Source organism: Equus przewalskii, chromosome 16, assembly GCF_037783145.1.
Source record: "Equus przewalskii isolate Varuska chromosome 16, EquPr2, whole genome shotgun sequence".
Lineage (NCBI taxonomy): Eukaryota > Metazoa > Chordata > Mammalia > Perissodactyla > Equidae > Equus > Equus przewalskii.
In genome coordinates this window covers 75,009,990-75,026,680 of record NC_091846.1, presented here as the reverse complement: position 1 = coordinate 75,026,680, position 16,691 = coordinate 75,009,990, and the positions used below count along the sequence as shown (strand labels likewise).

The 16,691-nt window shown below is 40.6% G+C and overlaps 1 long non-coding RNA gene across 2 annotated transcripts in view; it reads right to left on the bottom strand.

The window, feature by feature from the left end:
- Positions 1–16,691, bottom strand: part of LOC103546425 (uncharacterized) — a 72,551-nt gene that overhangs the window by 16,216 nt on the left and 39,644 nt on the right. The window contains exons 5-6 of one of the 2 annotated variants that reach the window (XR_011528253.1): positions 10,617–10,658; positions 9,417–10,355 (exon numbers count right to left, since the gene is read on the bottom strand). The exons of the other annotated variant lie outside the window; for it this stretch is intronic. This is a non-coding gene — a long non-coding RNA (uncharacterized lncRNA). Of the gene's footprint in view, positions 1–9,416; positions 10,356–10,616; positions 10,659–16,691 lie in introns of those variants that run through there. 2 annotated transcript variants of the gene reach the window in all.

Below are 16,691 nucleotides of genomic sequence, written 5' to 3'. Positions count from 1 at the left end.
TATTTATCCAAAGAACTTGAAAACACAAATGCGTAAAGATACATGCACCCTTATGTTCATCTCAGCATTATTCACAATAGCCAAGACTTAGAAGCAACCTAGGTGCCCATCAAGAGATGAATGGATAAGGAAGATGTGGTATATATACACAATGGAATACTGCTCAGCTACAAGAAATGATGAAATCCAGCCATTTGTGAAAACATGAATGGACCTTGAGGGTGCTATGCTAAGTGAAATTAGTCAGAGGGAGAAAGTCAAACACCATATGATCTCATTCATAAGTAGAAGATAAAAACAATGACAAACAAACACATGGCAACAGAGATTGGATTGGTGCTTACCAGAGGGGAAGGGGGGAGGGAGGAGGGTGAAAGGAGTGATTAGGCACATGTGTGTGGTGATGGATTGTAATTAGTCTTTGGGTGGTGAACATGATGTAATCTACACAGAATTTGAAATATATTACGATGTACACCTGAAATTTATATGTTATAAGCCAATGTTACCTCAGAAAATAAATATTTTTAAAAATCCGCAAAACCTTAAAATAGAAAAAACAAGAATGAAAACAAAAACACCACCTTACAATGGCTCCGCGTTGCTCTTAGAGTAAAATGCTAACTACTTGACACATCTAATGAGGCCGGTAAAGTCTATCTCCTGCCACCTCCCCAACCTCCTTCCCCATCACTCTCCCCTCATGTTGTGTGGTGCAGTCATGCTGACCTGTTTATGTACTTGAGACCTGCCAGGTCATTCTCTCTGATGTACCGCCCCTCCTCCTGAGCTCTTCCTTATCCTCAGGCCTCAGATTTACTGAGTTGATGAACTCCAAATTCTGAGTCAGTTATGCCTCTCTATAGCATCCTTTACAACATGTACTGATGTTTATTATCACAGTGCCCTGTGTTTGCTACTTGCTTATTTGTAGGCTGCAAACACCTTGAGGACAGGACCAAAGATTGTATTGTTTAATTTGCGTTCTTAGTGCCCATCCCTTAGCAGATGGGCAAGTTATTTAATCTCTCTGCCCCTGAATTCTAAACTGGGGATAATGATGACAATTATTTCCTTGGTTGTCATGAGAACTGAGTGAACTCTTACCTACAAAGCACTTGGAATAGCACCTAGCACACAGCACCTGCTCAGTAAATGTTAGGGATTGTGATTTCACGAATGGGCAAATGATTGCTCTGACTAAAGGAACTTCCTGCGCTTCCTGCCCGGGCTCAATATTTCTTTTATGGACAAGAACCTATAAACACTATGTGTTAGCAGTTTTAACTTAACTAACATTTACCAGGCAGACTACCCTATAAGAGGCAGTAAGCTAGACAAATTGGAGGGTGCAGGATGAGCAGTGCAATGTCCCAGGCCTCAACTCATGTCACCCACTTGCTCTAATAAAACATAGGGAACGCTGACAATGAAAATAGTGATCTGAGTTGTCATGGAGACCTGCAGGAGGAAGAGCTCTTAGAAGAGCTCAGGTCAGAGACTGACAAATGTATCTGAGAGTTTATCTCAAAATTTTAAATTTGAGGGAACAAATACTGCAATAAAAATGAGTATCACTTGGAAAAGAAAGTATATCAAGTTACTTTACAAATCCATCAAAATAATCTATTACTGCATGGAATAATTAATTTTACTAAGGACTACCTAAGGTGTAAGTCACATTGAGGCCAAGAGAAGAGTCTTACAATCTGAAATTTGAGGTTGTGTTGGTAAATTTACATAAAAAAAAGAAAGAAAGATGTGATGGAGTCTTACAGAAAGCCTTCTCTCTCTGGAATTGCAATTAATGTTAGCTGACTCAAAGGGTTACAGCTTGGAGCAACTTGAATCATATCGGTTATAATACCTACAGTCCACATGGCAGAACCCAGCGCTCAAGATTCACATTTGGGTTCTTTACTTGTGTAGGTTTCACAGGGAATCTGAGTCAAGAACTTCTGGCACCTAATCTCTCAGAAGAAATGGCCACAGCTCTTCTTTTTAAATGTGTCTGTGAAATACAGTGACAAACATGTTTGTATTTTCTCCTGTGTTTTTCCTCAATTCCTCCTACACTCCCCCAGCTGGAATTGGTTGTTTTAGAGCACAAATACCTTGAGGACAAGAACTAAACCCGACTCTTCATGTGCAGCAATGTCCACAGGAGAACACTTAATTGACATTGTTGGTAATAACAGTGATACCATCAGGGTTCTAAACTCAACCCTACTGACATCGGGGGCTGGATAATTCTTTGTCGTGGGATTGTCCTGTGCATTGTAGGATATTAGCAGCATCCCTGGCCTCTGTCCTCTAAATGTCAGTTACAGCCCCTCCCAGCTGTGGCAACCAAAAATGTCTTCAGACATTGCCAAATGTCTCCTGGGGGGCAGAATTGCCCCCAGATGAAAACCACTGCTCCAGCGATATGCAGGCACAGTAGCTTGTCATAAAGGCCACCACAGCAGGGACAGGAGGCAGGCTCACAGCGTATTCCATCCATATAATCTTGGTGTGCCGGGCCAGTGAAGTCAGAAAGAGGTATATACAGGCCCCCGATTCTCCCTAGAACCTGATAAAATTACCCACTGGATTCAAAATTGTTAGACAGTGTTCGATTTTCAAAACTTCTACAACGAGACAATTGAGAATCCACACCCTGGTGGTAGTAGGCATAAGGAGTCTTGTGCGTCATAGGTAGATTAAGCTTTTTGTAAATCCACAGTGTGGCGTGATGTGACTGAGTGCCAGACCAAAGCCAATTTGATCTTCAGCTGCATCGAGTTGCATAATTTATTACTTTAATACTTTAATTTAATACTTTAATACTTTAATTCTCATTTCAAGATCATTTTTAGAATGTCCTGAGACTACATTTTAAGAATATCTAGGTATGTACTGGGAAATACTCAAAGAATTGTAAAGTATCAGAGAAATCATTTATTCAATACAGAATAAACCAGCGTTGGAGGTTTAAGATGCCTCAATAAAGCTGAAACTCAAGCACATACCTAAAGACCATTGATAGGGATATTATAGAAAAGCCTTCAGTTTCATACGAGCAATTAAACTTGAATATTGATGCTCCTTCTGATCCTGACAGTCTGTGATTCCTTAAAATGATAATTCATTTTTTCTCTCTGACCTATTTAAGACCAAGACGGGAAGGGTCGGGGGGGACGTGTCTTCCTTGCCTTCAGTGGAGAATGAACCACAACTCCACTTTGTATTTAGACTTTGTATGCATATGAATAACTCAATACTCTTGTACAAATATCTTCTCATGATCTTATTCTCTTAAGAACAGGATAAATAGCAAGCTTCCCCTCCCCCCACCCCCAGTTTATCTTATTTGGCTTCTGAAGATATGCAGAATGTGTTTCAGACCAAATAAATTATTGACTATTCTGCTCTAATACTACAGAATTTATCTTTTCTAAATAGCTTTAATCTTTGTTACCTAGTACATCACTATTTGTACAGCTTGGGTTTATCCATGAGAAGGTCGCTGCTGAGAGTCTGATTAGACAGAATAAAGCTGTTCACATTCAGTGAACTTGTGAAGATGCTCTCAAAGAGAAATTTCCAGAATTACCTCCTAGCACTTGCATTTCTTATTTCTTGAGTCAACTTAGTGGTAAACAGTGTTCTCATTCACTTATTTCTCGAGTATTAGGTTTGAGCCCAAAGTCACTCAATGCCGCAGCATGAATGGGTCCCTGTTGTGTGGTGTACTTCCATGTACCACACATACTGTGATGCGTCCTCACTCAAAAATGTAATCTTTTATTTGTTTCTGATTCAACCTGAAGATGGCTAAACATGCCATCTTCATGTCTTAGTATTTCTTGCGGAAAACACACAACTCTTTTATTTTTCAAACATGGCATTATATCTCCAATTAGACAACTTTCCCATCCCGAAAATCCTCTCTTTTGTTTAAATATCATCCATGCTCTTTTGGGTAATCCCAACCTTTGAATTCTAAATCAGCTTAATTCTCTACCAAGTGAAATATCAAGTTGCCTCTCACTCCAAAGTCAAACATAGTTTCAGGGCAAAAATATTCTACATATGCTACAAAGTGACTCCATCAACCTTTTAGATGGTTCCATTATTGTGATAATTTTCATTAGTCCTTTTCAGCAAGTTCTTTCATTTTGCCTTCTATGAAAAGATTTGCTTGCTTGACTCAGTACTGTTGCTGAATTTAGTAGATGGTGTTGAAGTTAAAGTCAGGAAATTTGTTCTCTCATCATCACTAATTGTGACTCTTTGCTTTTCTTTATCAGATGCTTCCTACCTGTAAAGTGAACTCTCTGGTCTTAGGATACAATTAGGATTAGTAAATAGATATCTAAGGGTTTTCAAAGATACTAGACAAATTATGACACAGATTGTTTATATTGCTTCCACAACTGACCTCATGGTGCTAGAGGTCTGATGGTTATGAATATGGGAGCTAATAAAAGCCCATGAAAATGTAAAAACATGCACGCATGCTCCTTTTTACTCTTTGAGGCAGTAGGAAAGATGTCTTGTTGTTCCCTCCTATCTCTATAATGCATGCGTGTGCAGTTGTAAATCTGCTAATAAGTCTGCATTTTCTTAAGCTACGACACTCTAAAGAGGTTACTGTCAGCCTCGGTAGAAGGAAGAGAGAGCTCTAGATACATATAGGGAATTTATCCTTCTTCGTTCATCACAGGATGTTAGCTGGACATGATTCGTCCATCCATTCGCAACGTTCTCCAGGTCTCTCGTTCATTCCTCGGCCAGTCTTCAGTCCATTCAGCAAGCACTTACTCAGGATTGAGGAGACAGTATCATACCCCACACCACACCTCCTCTGCCCACCTCTGGGTTCAACTGCAGCTGGAGGACAGATCCCTGCTGGCCGACAGCTTCCCACTCCAAGAGGCCCTGTGTGACTCTCACTTTCTGTCTCTGGGCTTTCGCCAAAGCTGTGAGAGCTCGCCCAGTCTGGGCATCCAAGAAGTGGTGGGGTGTCATCCTCCGGACAAGCATTACCAGTGGGTAGAGGGATGGGTAGACAAATGCCTCAATTGCTCTTCCTTCAGAGGAGAGTTCTGTGCCACACTCGATGTCATTTCTCAGAGGGTCCCAAGAGGGCTTGGGCCCCAGTTGTTCACAGCTATAACCATTTCAATGAGGCACCTTTTATTGGTTTTTTTCCTTCCCTGTCTCATTTTCCCATGCCCTCACTCCTGGAAACATCTTCCAAATAGACCGCTTGCACCCAAGACCTTATCTCAGGTTCTCTTTTTGAGTGAATCCAAACTAAGACAATTTCCCAGATGATTTCAGTTCAATAAACTTTTATTGGCTATTAACTCTATGCTAAGAAACGTGCTAAGGTTCAAAGATAAGCAGTGCAATAACACATTCTCCTGATCTCGAGTAGGAGCTTGTTTTGAGCGAACAAGACAAATAGACACATCATCACAGTAGAATATTATAATTGCTCTAATAACCGCATGTTCAACAGCATATTATGACAACTCAGAAGAGGGAGCAACAAACTTTTCGTGGGGTAGGAGCTGTGGATCAGGGAATCTGTTCTGGAATGCTTCCAGAAGAGGTGTTCAAACTGATGCTAGATGTGTCAAACAATAGTGTGCTGCATGAAAAACAAAGGAAAAGAAGAGATAATCTGAACAAAGTTTACAAGTGTGGAATATTGATCCCTTCAACAGGAGTTACAGAGCACTTACCACATGCCACGTTTTCTGCTGGACATTGGGAGCATGTCAGTGAATAAGGCAGCGTGTTGTATGAAATTTTGTCAAGACCTACCATTCTACACGGCAAATACTTCATTGACTTTCCACTGTACTGTGAACATTTTGAAATGAGAGACTACATTTTGATTTGTTTTATTTTTTCAATTTCATGCAGAATTTACCAAAACCTTCCATTTCTAAAGTTTTACTCTATTTCTACATCATTTCTAGGCAACCTAATTTCTTGAGCCATTTTGAGGAGTGACTTGATGCTGAGATAAAGGAACCTATCGTGATGTACCTGAAAAGCTTTCAAATGTTTGGTCTTCTTGGACTGACATTTCTAAAATAAACTGTTAAGTTTTTGGTCCAAATTTCCCCTCAGCCTCTCAACCCACTCTACTCTCACCCTTGAAATGAGAGAAAGTGTTGCACACACTCGGCTGAAGGAGAACTTTACCCACCGATAATCACTCAGGAAATTTTGGTCTATAAACCTGACCTGGAGTCATTCAGAAAACCAGCTACGAAAGCTTCGTCTGGAAAACTCCATCAATACGATGGAATCAAAAGTGGAAACAAAGGTGAAAAGGGGCATGAATGGCTCTCAACCTAATGAAATGCACAAGCATCTATGTCTGTAGGGACAGATTTATTTCCTGCTAAACATGTATTTCCTGTGTCATAAACACAACCTGAGTATACCTTTCAAACACCGGGGGAGAGACCAAGCCACGGGCAGTGTGGCGTCATCACCAGGACTAACTCGCAGGGGTTCCTTTTCATCCACGGAAGGTCCTGCTTCTCACTCTAAATTTAGCATCTACCTACCTCAACCGCAGCCCAGTACCCAGTCTCTATTTTTAAATGATGATCCCAGGTTCTTAGCTCAGTAAACTGCCTTGTTTAAATATTCTTCTCATCTATTTTTTTTCCTCCCCTAGGGAGCAAAGTATTTCCTGACATCTGTTTTGAATTTGTCTTTCTTTTAATTTCTGTGTATGCCTCTTTTTTCTATCATCTGCACTGAATTGCAAATAGCATGTTAGGTTGAAGGGTTTTTTTTTTTTCCCATTTCTAGAATAATATTACCTTTACCTCTGGGTATTCTAAAAGGGCATTTGTACGACCTCTACATCGATCGTGTGACCATTACAAAGCAGCCACCTTGGTGTTAGGGAACTGGACAAAGCTGTGTCCCCGAAAACCTCCCACTGAGCTACTTCTTAAGGCTGGAGCACTTACTGGAGTGGAACTGTGGATGGCCTGTTACCGCCAGCATGCTTGTATCCCCCAAATTCATACATTGAAGCCCTAACCCCCAAAATGATGGTATTTGGAGATGAGATCTTAGGGAGGCAATTAAGGTTGGATGAGGCCTTGAGAGTGGATCCCTCATGATGGGATCAGTACCCTTATAAGAAGAGATGCCAGAACTCGCTCTCTCTCTCTCTCTCTGTCTCCACTGTTTTGAGGACACAGCAAGAAGGCAGCCATCTATAAGCCAGGAACAAAGCTCTCACTGGAACCTGACTGTATTGGCTCCTTAATCTCATGCTTTCGGTCTCCAGAACTGTGAGAAAATCAATTTCGGTTGTTTAAGCCATCCAGTCTATGGTATTTTGTTATGGCATCCACAGCAGACCAACACAGTCTTGTTGCACAGACTGTCACTGTTGCCTCTCTGTAGATCCCATAAACGTCTTCTAGAGATATAGTTGGGGACAGCTCCTGCATTTGGCACTCTCTTGATGCTATTGACCATATTGACGTATTCCTCTGGATTCCCCAAACTCTGGCAACTTGTGATTAGGGCAAAGATTGCAGCCACATACAATAATGCTATTTGGGGCATATTTTTAGCATATCCATTGTAGACTTTTTGGAAAATAAATGGAAACAGAAACTAAATAAATTGTCTATAATTCCACCATCATTAGATAAATAATAAGTGTGTATTGCTAAGATTATTTCCAGTCTTTCTTATATGCATATCTATGCTTAAACTGAAGGACATATATGCATATGTTTGCCTGTGTGTGTATATGCATGTATTATTATATATTCAAGTGTGTTATACATGTGTGCATGTCGTGGATATGTACACATGTGTGTATACACAAATACATGAGTAATGTATCTGCATGTCTATTATATATATGTGTACTAATGTATGTATACAGTCATGCACCACATAATGACGTTTTAGTCAATGATGGATCTCATATACAACAGTGGTCCCATAAAATTAGTACCATATAGCCTAGGTGTACAGCAGGCCCTACCACCTAGGTTAGTGCAAGCACACGCTACAACATTTGTGCAATGACAAAATTGCCTAACAATGCATTTCACAGAACGTATCCCCATCGTTAAGCAACATGTTAAGTATAGACACACACACACATATTACACCTATGATGTCAGCAAAAGATTCTGCCAACCGAGATTATTTGTGATTCAGAATCTAAAGCATGAGTAAACAATTGGAAACTGGCAAAAGAGTTCTTGAGAAGTGTTGTTGAAAATTAGACAATGGAGTCCCTTCAATATTCTTTGAAAAGTGAAAGTAAAAGTTAGAATTCCTTCTCATTTGCTGCTTGGCAGCTGGACTCCTCTTTTGAATGCCACTCCATGCAAGGACTAAGCGCTGTGGCTCCTTGGCTTATATTGAGGATAATACAAAAATATGGCTCCAAATAGTGCCGACCTGGTCAGTTTCATCCAGCATGTGTCACTTTCCAAAGGAGATCACAGTTTTCTGCACTCGTCTCTTTAAACAAAATATTTTATGAATAGCCACTTTTTAAACAGTAAAGTAAAGTAGTATGTAATAGGAAATATTGCTCTTAATAGTAAGGAGGAAATCAAAGCAAAAATTAGATAAAGGAGGAAAAAATATGATGAAGATTTATCTCTTTCCATCACCTCCACCAGGACTGCAGCAAGAGCTGCACTAAGAAACATTAACAGACGGGCAAATATCTTCACAAAAGACTCACCACCAGCTCCAAAGGCAGCTGGGTCTGAGCCGGAGGGTGGCTCTGCCATCCCTGAGTAAACACTGGGAGTCCTTCCACTTTCTTGTGTCCACGGGCCCCTTGCCATCTGTATTTTGAGATGGTCATAAAAGAGTGGGAAAATATTTTCTTCCCGTTTTCAACAGGAAACAATTTCTGTAAGTGACTGACTACACTAAAGAGTGCTCACTGTAGAATTTACATTTTCTTAAATGGGCATCTCCTTTTATAAAATGGAATATCTGGTCAGACTCTCCCACAAGTTCAATTCTCATGATCTTCCATGACCTTGGAAAGGAAAGAACAGGACTAGAGAGTCTTGTTGGAAGATGGTGTTCCTTAACCGTCCATTGTGAGCTTTTAAAATTACGAAGAAGAAGAAAATTTTGGAATAGTTCCTAAAGGTTCTGACTCTGTGCTTTTCAAAGTTGTGAGCTTCTAAAATTACAAAGAAGAAGAAAATCTTGGAATAGTTCTTTAAGGTTCTGACTCTGTGCTCTTCAAAGTCAGTTCAAAGTGTGGCGTTATGATGAAACGTTAAGGCATAAATAACGATTTTTAAACATCATGAGAGGTTTTTCCAAATTAAATGATTACAAGATTCTTTAAAAAAAAGAAATGCATACAAGGGTAAGGTTTCTTTACAAGTTACCTGAAAAGTGATTTCCTGAAGCTGAGCAAGTAAACTGGTCCATTACTACTTTGCATCAATTCTAAAGGATGTGGGGAGAGGAAGGAAAAGGAAAATGAGAGTAAGAGATCAAAGCATGTACACTACAGGAGAAAATACTTTTTCTCTGTGGCTTTGAAAATCTCTTTTAAGGGGATCCCCTCCCCGCCTACTTTGGGGTTTGGCATATGGTGTGTGCTCCAGATGGATAAGCAGTAATACAGCTGTTAAGTATCTGGCGCTCTTGCTCAGCGGCGCTCCCTGCCAGCTGGCCAGCAGCAGCCAGGGCTTGTAGAATGAGCTGATTTCTCCCAGCTGTTATGCAAAAGAAAGTAGAGAAATGTTGCTGTTCACCAATTTTCCTCCTAAGCCATTTTAGCTTAAGCTCAATCCCAACAACGATAACAACTTCCCCAGATGGCAACTTCTTGTGACACAGTACGCTTCGTCCACATGATGTGTAAGTGTGACTATAGGGTTACATTTGGATAAGGTTAAGAGACAGTGGAAGTGCTCGTTGCAGCAAGCTGTGAATAATGTAGGAAAGGAGAACTCTCCGTCCAGTGCAGGGAGATGTTTGCTGGGGCGTCCACTGTACTGCCAGAGCACTGCCAGCCCCGACACAGCCCACAGAGACAGGCAGCCAGGAAATTCGTCTCACCTGTAGGTCCAGAAGACCCAACAGGAGGAGATCACCTTACTCAGTAGCTTGTTTCTGGCAAATGACGCAACAAACAATATTTATAGTAACAGTCCAAAAAAATAAGAGCTCTGAACTTGAAATGAAATCCAGAAAGGAGTCTGCACATTTCCAAAGACTGAAGGTTTTGTGAGAGTAAATCCTATGTAGAAGGCTAGTGATGCAGGGGGAAAGGAGACCACGTGACAACAGTGTCCAGGGAAGTCATCCGCCAGTTCTCTCTGGAAGTGCAAAGGTCACATCTTCTTTTAGAAATGTGGGATAGACATCACAGCATCGTATATTTTCTCAGTGAAAATGGATACATTTTGTTTATACATCTTTTATGTCCTGAATTTACATTTTTTAAGGGTGATTTGTTGTCTAACTTTGGTTACAGCTGTAATCAAAGTTGGAAGAGAAAATGGTCTACTTAGGACCCCTCTCACTCTAACCAGAAACTTACCAGATACCCCCTCCCACTCCAGCCCCAAATCACTCACCTGAGAGCATCTGTTCTTCCTGCCTTGCTGATCCTGGCAGTTCTACGAGGCGGGGAAGAAAAAGGCAGAAGGAGAATAATTGACTGGAAAATGGGATGTTTGCAAGATTCTCAGGCACGGGTCTGAGGTGCTGCCAATGCCTGAGATGAACTGACGTCTTGGCTTCTGGGCAGGAATACAGGAGTAACGTGGAGAACACAGCGGGGCACTAACTCTGCCAGAAAGCCCAGGCCCCCAAGCAAATCTCGTTTGCTCTCTATAATTGCTTCCTGAGACATATACCATCTGAGCTCCCAAATCCAACATGCACAGCAAAACCTAAAAGTCACTGCATCTTGAGCAAGTACACCTGAAGAAAGTGAAGGCTGTGTGGCGAGGCCTGCCATCACAGAGTCCCGGCGGCTGCAGGAAGGACACATCCCTCCGACCTGCTTCACAACTATATTTGGATCATTAGCCCTCCATCTCTTGAGATTTGACAGGCCCCATTATCTTTCCCCAAGTGCAACAGAAAGCTATCGTAAAACGTAGATATGCCACCCATGACTGGGGAGAAGGCTGCATTACCAGCAGCATCATTACTATAAAGCATGGAATGGAAAACAGATAAGAAACAAATCTGTAATTTGCAAACATCAGGAGCTAGTTGTTGAAAGGAAAGAGGAGAATAAACAAATGAATGCTGATTTCCCTCAATGTCATAACAGTGAAATGTTTTAATTAAACAGAGTTGGAGGAAAGAATTATTAATTTTAAAATGGTATTTTCTAAAACATCAAGGTGAAATTAAAGAACAGAATTTCTGATGTAATACGCACCATATTTCTGCGATTTATCTAGGACCTATGGATAAAACACTTTCAAATACTCTCTTTATCTCCCCTGGCTGCCAATTTTATCACAAGTGGAAGTAGTGCTTTAGGAAATAACAGCACATTGGCTAATAAACACTGTCTGATTCCATGATTTATTTTCTTCAGAAGTTATAGCTGGTTCAAAATGATACCCAGTGAAGTGTCACACATTAATTTAAAAATATTTAAACAGGGGGCTGGCCCCGTGGCCGAGTGGTTAAGTTCGCACGCTCCGCTGCAGGCGGCCCAGTGTTTCGTTGGTTCGAATCCTGGGCGCGGACATGGCACTGCTCATCAGACCACGCTGAGGCAGCGTCCCACATGCCACAACTAGAAGAACCCACAACGAAGAATACACAACTATGTACCGGGGGGCTTTGGGGAGAAAAAGGAAAAAATAAAATCTTTTAAAAAAAAAATATTTCAACAGGAAAATTTATCTGTGAACTTTGTGATGCCACAGCATTACTGTAAAACACCCTCGCATTTTTTCCTTTTATTGGCAGCAATAATAGCAACAACATATCTCAAAAATGCTACTAAATACTCAACAAAATGCATATGTTGAGGCCATCCTGGTGGCATTGTGGTTAAGTTTGTGTGCTCCCCTTCAGAGGCCCAGGGTTCATGGGTTCAGATCCAAGGCATGGACCTACACACCACTCATCAAGCCATGGCAGTGTCCTACACAGAAAACAGAGGAAGATTGGAACAGCTGTTAGCTCAGGGGCAATCTTCCTAAAGCAAAAAGAGGAGGATTGGCAACAGATGCTAGCTCAAGGCTAGTCTTCCTCACCAAAAAAAAAAGCATATGCTAAATACCTTCTATGTGCAGAGCACTATACAAGGCAATATGGCAAGGCAGGGGATGGTGGTGGGAGAAAGAAGAGAGAGAAGCAAAAGAAAAGTCTGTTTTAAGGAATAGACTCTCTACTACTGATAATCTTAGTGTGCTAAATTCTTTCAGTGTTCAAAGAGCTTGTTGATTGAAGTGAAGTTTTTTGGGGGGAGGATTGGGGAGTAATCCCTATGAAGTCTTTGAGACCAGATAGGCTTAGATGAAGAGGAGTAAAGAAGGTAGGAATGTGGGTAGAAGTAAGTTACGCCTGTTATGGCTCATAACTAGTAAATTTACAAAAATATTGGAAGAAACAGGCCTGTCTTTTTATTTTAGTGATAAGAAAAAAGTCATGGATCTTCCAAAAAACTATTCCAAAAATTGAGTTACTTGGTCCTAAGATTTTTACCTTATACAACAGTCAAATGCATACAGGTCAGTGGATCAGATTGTATCATTTTGATTACATTGATGGATTGGAGGATTACGACAAAGAATCTGGGCTCATTGACTGAGCTCCTGCCTTCACAGGCACAATGCTCCCTCCCTCATTATTTGCTTTGGTAGCTTCTTTTTCTCTACTGCCAAAACCCAGGAACAATTTGCCGTGCTCTTACTCAAGAACAGTGACCCAGGAAACAAACTTTATAATGTAGGAGACCCTGGGAATATAAGTAGAAAAGAGACTCAAATAATCACCAGGGCAGCAGGGAAATATGAGTTGCAGACAGTGCCTGTTACCGTGGTAAACCCACCTTCCTTTCCAAACTTAATCTCACTTACTTTGAAAAACCAACTCTTAGTGCTACCTAGAGCTAATCACTATTCGCCGAACCCATCATGAACATCTCTACCTTCTTACTCTCATGCATGCAATTTCCCACAACGTCCCAGGGTCGTTGTGAGCACTAAATGAGATTGTATGAATATGGTTCTTGTCACAAGTCCTGGTACTTGGCTAGTTATACGTTAAGATTAGCATTTAGCAATAAATCTTTTGTAGTTCAATCCCAACCCAATTTTTCTATGTATCTTTTCTGAACATTCTAAACCATTGTGATCTATTTGAAGGAAAATGGGGCAGCCATTCCAACGGGTCTTATTTGGTTACTGTTCTGTAAGAAAGTGCTTTTTTCTTCTTTCCTGAATGTGTGTAGGATGGTAACTACATACCCAGTTCAAGAGCCCCTCTTTAGTAACACCTTAAGTACTCCTTTGAGCTAAGTATCATATATGACAAGAAAATTGAGAATACTGGAACACTATGATGAAGCATATCAAGCAATAAACTAAAGAATAAATAAATGTGAAACAAGCCACAAGAAATAACCAGCCACTTGGAGACATGAACAGACATTTCTTCAAAGAAGATATACTGATGGCCAATAGGCACATGAAAAGATGCTCACCATCGCTGATCATCAGGGAAATGCAAATCAAAACTACACTAAGATGTCACCTTACACCCGTTAGAATGACAAAAAATATCTAAAACTAATAGTAACAAATGTTGGAGAGGTTGTGGAGAAAAAGGAACCCTCATACACTGCTGGTGGGAATGCAAACTGGTGCAGCCACTATGGAAAACAGTATGGAGATTCCTCAAAAAATTAAAAATAGAACTACGATACGATCCAGCCATTCCACTACTGGGTACCTATCCAAAGAGCTTGAAGTCAGCAATTCCAAAAGTCCTATGTACCCCAATGTTCATTGCAGCATTATTACAATAGCCAAGACATGGAAGCAACCTAAGTGTCCATCAACAGATGATTGGATAAAGATGTGGTATATATATACAATGGAATACTACTCAGCTGCAAAACAGAACAAAATCATTCCATTTGCAATAACATGGATGGACCTTGAGGGAATTATGTTAAGTGAAATAAGCCAGTTAGAGAAGGATAATCTCTGTATGACTCCACTCATATGAGGAATTTAAAAACGTGGACAAAGAGAACAGATTAGTGGCTACCAGGGGAAAGAGGGGGTGGGGGGTGGGCACAAAGGGTGAAGTCGTGCACCTACAACAGGAATGACAAACAATAACGTACAACTGAAATTTCACAAGATTGTAACCTATCATTAACTCAATGAAAAAAAAAGAAATGACCAGCCACTAATGAAATCCTCGGCCTTAAGAACGTCTTTCCTCCTGTTTTGGTTCCACTATTAGTTCTCAGTACTCTTGTGATTCAGCCAAATTTCTTAATAAGGGTGGATGTATTAATTGCGGAGGGTACTCAGTCTGTCTTCCATCTCGAAGCTGTCTTCAAATTGTGTAGATTTCAACCAATGAATTTCTGTCAGTTTAGCACTTGCTCCTCCTAATTGCTGTTCCACAGCTCCTTGAAATGCCAGCAAAATTAATCTTCTCTACTATTAATGCCCTCTGAAAAAGTACCTATTGTAAAAAGATGGTGACAAAACATGAGAGAAATTTTATACAATTCTCTGGTTTGGGCAGATACAGAATAATCCTGGGTGGAGTACTGACTAGAAGGATTCTCTGATTGAAGTCTTTCATTCTGATTGTGATGACTGTTTTCCGCATCCCTCCCAACTTTAACAATCCCTTTCTCCCACTCCAGTGTCTGAGTTTAAAAGAAATAACTTTGCTACTTCATTGGGATTTGTCTATTTAACTGTGTTAATCTCACTTAAATTTAGTAAAGGCTACCTTCAATATAACTTATTGTTCATTCATTCATTTTTTCAGCAGACTTTTATTGGCAGCTCCTTTACGTTAGGCACCATCCCTGGTCTAGGGATACAGTAGTGAGCAAAAAAGACAAAAATCTCCTCTCTGAGAGAACTCTATTTGACTGAGGGAGATAGGCAATAAGATGAAAAGCAAATACACAATATGTTAGATACGCCTGAATGCTGAGGAGTAAAAATGAACATGAAATGCCAGGATGGGGGTCAAGACGGCATTTTAGATAGGATGGCCCAAGGAATGAGAAAAGAGAGAAAGAGGGGAGTTGAGGATGACACGATGACCTTTGGCTTGAGCAACTGGAAGAATAGACTCCATTACCTGGAAAGAGTAGACTTTGGAATAGGGTCAAACATGAGGAAATATCAAGAGGTTTTGGATCTATTACCTATTTCAGTATGAGAGTCAAGTGGGAGTGTCAAGAATCTAGCTGGACACTTGAGTCTCGAGGGAGAAGTCTGGATTAGAAATACAAATCTGGGAAACAACCTCTAGATGATAAAGGCTTGGGTCTGGATAAGATCACCCAGAGCATGAACAGGAAGAAGAGAATAAAGCTTGAGCCTTGTAGAGGTGAGGGAGATGGAGGAATCTGTAGGGGACCCTGGGGAGGGGCAACTTGGAAGCTGGGAGGAAACCCAGACAACGTGGCATCCTGAAAAACCAAGAAAAGGCAATATCTTGAGGCAGGATATCATCTCCATCAAACACTATCAAGGGAAAAGTAGCACAAAGACTCAGAAATGGCCGCTGGATTTGCAACACGGAGGCCAATGATGACTTTGAGGTGGATGGTGGTGGTAGGAAACCAAACTGCAGTGGATTCAGGGAGACAGGAAAGAAAGAAATTGGCTTCTTAAGTACCAGGCATTTTCCTCCACAACTTTCCTTATTGAGCGGATTGGCAATCAAAAAAAATTCTTTTTACAGAAAAAATAAATGGGTTGTTTTCTTGCAAAAATGTTTGAAAGAGACAGGGACACTTGTTTAGCTGAGGTGTTACTTGAGCAGCTTGGCAAACACTGTCTCATTTACAGCAACACTAGTGGCAAAGTTCCTTCAGTGGGGATGTTCCAAAACAGCGCTGGAGCCAGCTTCCAGTCCAGAAAGCTTGCAGCACTTTTTTCTTGAAAATTGTAGGCTGGAGTATGATTACTAAGAAATCCTGGAAAGCTGGCATTTTTTTTTCTTTTTTAGAAATCATCTCCCCAAATCGTTTTTCTCATGTTCTGGTACCAAAATACCGACATCAACATCATTTTTCTTTTAGTTTCCATAGCCCTTCATGGAAAATATTTCTCAACCCAGGAGCAACTCAAATTTTCACTCTAGAAAAATAAAAGCTACATCAGGCTCAAGCACTATAGAGGACAAAGTCATAAGATATATTTTAAAGCAGTAGATACTAGACTCGATTATTAGCTTTTGTGCCGAAAGGAACGTAACACACTGTGAACTCTATACCTGGAAGGGTGGAAGTACAAGGGGACTCTCATCTTTCCCGTGCCAGACGATTAAAGGAATCATATTGCCATAAAAAATATTAATGAAATCTCACAAATGATATCCACCATTTGGCTTTCTAATAATAACTTGTTCTCTTTTCAGTGAATAGGAAGCACATGGGTGCATGCCAAAGTGTACTGCGATCAATTTTTAAC